This window comes from Pan troglodytes, chromosome Y, assembly GCF_028858775.2.
Source record: "Pan troglodytes isolate AG18354 chromosome Y, NHGRI_mPanTro3-v2.0_pri, whole genome shotgun sequence".
Classification (NCBI taxonomy): domain Eukaryota; kingdom Metazoa; phylum Chordata; class Mammalia; order Primates; family Hominidae; genus Pan; species Pan troglodytes.
Genome location: NC_072422.2, coordinates 27423352 through 27426390, shown reverse-complemented (window position 1 = coordinate 27426390; position 3039 = coordinate 27423352). Strand labels below are relative to the sequence as shown.

The window sequence follows — 3039 nt, the reverse complement described above, 5'->3', positions numbered from 1 at the left end:
GGTTTCACCATGTTGGCCAGGCTGGTCTTGAACTCCTCACCTCAGGCAATCCAGCCGCCCGGGCCTCCCAAAGTGCTGGGATTATAGGAGTGAGCCACCACACCCGGACCCACAGTCATATATATTACTAAAGCCAACCGACAAAAAGAAATATTGTAACAGCAAGACAAGATTGACAAGAGTAAACATTCACGCAATCACCGTTAACAGAAAACGGCAACAAGAAATAATTAAAATTCCCACAATCTTATTTTCAAGTCAGTGAAATAAAAAATACTCCCAACTCACCCTTGAATCACCAACGGCAAATACTTTAGGTTTTCTTTCTTCCCAAACTGTAAGAATAAAGTTTGAAGCGAGAAAGTTAAAAGCATTTGAAGCGAGAAAGTTAAAAGCATATCAATGAGTTTTCTAATTGAAAAACAAATCCTTACACTTTTAAACAATTGCGCATTTGCAGAGACGAAAATGGCAGTGATTAAAGCAGCAAACTAAGAAAAATGTAGAAGTTTATGGTGTGTATTTTTAAAGTTTAACGGTATAGTTTTAGACAACCGTGGTATCTTATGATCTGGTACTTAGTTTATCGGATAATTACTAATGAGAATGAACCCCAAGAAAAGAAGTCTTGAAAGTTTCGTAGTGAAAGAACCTGTATTTCCTTCTTAACAGTGATCTTGTTTTGTGGATTTAGAGGATGAACGAGTTGCCCAGTAAGAGAATGCCCCCCTTAAAAAAACAAAAACAAAAACAAAAACCAGGCTGAGCACGGTGGCTCACGCCTGTAATCCCAGGACTTTGGGAGACCGAAGCGGGCAGATCACCTGAGGTCGGCAGTTCGAGACCAGCCTGACCAACATGGAGAAACCACGTTTCTACTAAAAATACAAAATTAGCCCGACGTGGTGGCGCATTCCTGTAATCACTGGTACTCTGGAGGCTAAGGCATAAGAATCCCTTGAACCCGCGAGGTGGAGGTTGTGGTGAGCCGAGATCGCGCCACTGCACTCCTGCCAGGGCAACAAGAGCGAAACTCCGTCGCAAAAAGAAAACAAAAACAAAAAACCAGCATTAATGGTTAAGGGTTACGTATACATCTTTCAAACTTAGAAACCTTGTGAACAAGTAAGATACACCAGGCAGCGTACAAATTAAGTAAACATGCGCAAATTTTATAAATAACATTCTTAATATAAACGTTTAAAATTCCTGTGTAAATTTCTAGTTTGCAAAAAATTTCATAAAAATTAGTAAAATATCTGCTCCATAAGTCTAAGTTAATATTTTGAGATACCGAAAAAGTACATTATGCGTAATGCGCTATCACAAAAACAGGTTTAACTACTAACAGAGACAAGTTGTTTCTGTAGAGAACAGAAAGGAGATCTGATAGAAACTAAATCGGAACCGAATTGTTCATTAAAATACGTCGTACTGCGTCTTGGCGTTTAGCAAAGTAGCGGAGAGGAAGAGGAGGTATAAGGCTGTAAGAGGGCAAAAACCTGGTGCAGACTCTCAGGTCAGATGGTGAGGGGTGATTGCGGGAGGTGGACAAGAAGTCTGGCCTAATGACTAAGGACAGCTAACGCCTAACTCCGTTCCTCATCACTCCACCTGGGTAAGAGCATTTGGTGCAACGAGCCAGTTTCGAGCCAGTGAAGGACCGTGGGGCAAGGTCTGTAACCAGGAGCGGTTAGTCCCTGGCTCTGAGTGAGGCCCCGGGCCCCTCACAGGAGGTTCTTCCTGTGAAACCAGAGATTTAATCCTCCCACTTCACCTTAGGCATTACGAGAAATAGGGAAGGCGTGGGAGGCTAGGCGGCCACTTCTCCTTACAGTGCAAAATACACACACAGCAGTTCCGCCCGCGTCTGCCCCTAGTCCTCCGAAATAAGAAGTCTCAAGCCCGGTAGGGCAAAAGAAGAAACGCACATACTCAGAATCCCCTGAGCCTCCGACATTATCTCACATCTGTCTGTCGGTGATTCGGAGGCGCGGGTGGTTTACGGTACAGGCGCCACGTCCACGTAATCAAGGCACCCGACGGTGGGAAATAGAGACTAGACTCAGACCTACACCTGGGAATGGCGGACAACAAAATATCTGTAAAATATTTTGATATTAGACACTTTCTAGGCACGCGGTCGTGACTGCGGCCTGCATGCCTGAGGAGACATTGCTCACAAATACCGGGATTTGGCCTAAGAAGCGTCCATCTCTTTATACAGGTGACCGATGCCGCTACCTCTTTGTCATTCAGTAGCCCTCTTTACCTGTTTTGGCCTCGCTGCTAGGGCTGTCGCCGAGCTTACACGGACTCCAGGTGATGAGTTTTTCCTGAGTCACTGCAAAGGCAGTTTCACTAGGCTTCACTTTTCTTTCTCGCGGTTTTCGGCCAGGTCTCTCCTGAGACACTCCTATCTCCCGGTCCCGACACCAGCACCAAGCGCTCAGGTAAACGTCCCAAGTAAGACAAAGGCAATCTACATCAGGGCCTGCTAGCGGCGTGAAGGAGGGAGGGACTCAGAGCATCAAAGTCAGTCCGCAACGGGCGGGGTTCAGTTAAATTGTGGCTCCAGCGATCTATTAGACCCGTCCTCTTCAATATGGCGCATTGAACCCGGCTGACCAAAAAAAAAAAAAAAAAAAAGGAGAGAGAGAAAGAGACCGCCCAGCCAGCTGCGCAGGCTCCCACCATCCCCAGCGCCGCGACTCGCGACCCTCCAAGACCCCACCCCCGCCAAGCCCCGCCCCTAGGGCCTCCCCTGCTCTGATTTACGTCTTCCTCTCTTTGCTAACGGTTGCTGTTTCTACTTTTGTTCCCCTTTTCTACTCTTTCTGTACCCAGAAGCAGCGGAACTGGCAACACCTTGGTGCCCTAGACGGAAACCTCAGTCCCGACTGAAGCGTATTCATCACCAACACTGGGATAGCTGCAGCTAGGGCCACACAATAAAAATAGCCCAGGACGGCACTGGCTATCCGCTGCCCCTTCAGGGGCTGCTATAGAATTCCTGTCCTTAATCGCTTTTAGTTCTGT

The 3039-nt window shown here is 46.7% G+C and overlaps 1 long non-coding RNA gene across 1 annotated transcript; it reads right to left on the bottom strand.

The window, feature by feature from the left end:
• Window positions 1-292: 292 nt before the first annotated feature.
• Window positions 293-2494, bottom strand: TTTY15 (Y-linked testis transcript 15). The gene is made up of 2 exons (NR_002709.1): window positions 2273-2494; window positions 293-335 (listed from the first exon to the last, which is right to left on the bottom strand). It is a non-coding gene; the product is annotated as a Y-linked testis transcript 15 (long non-coding RNA).
• Window positions 2495-3039: the final 545 nt, after the last annotated feature.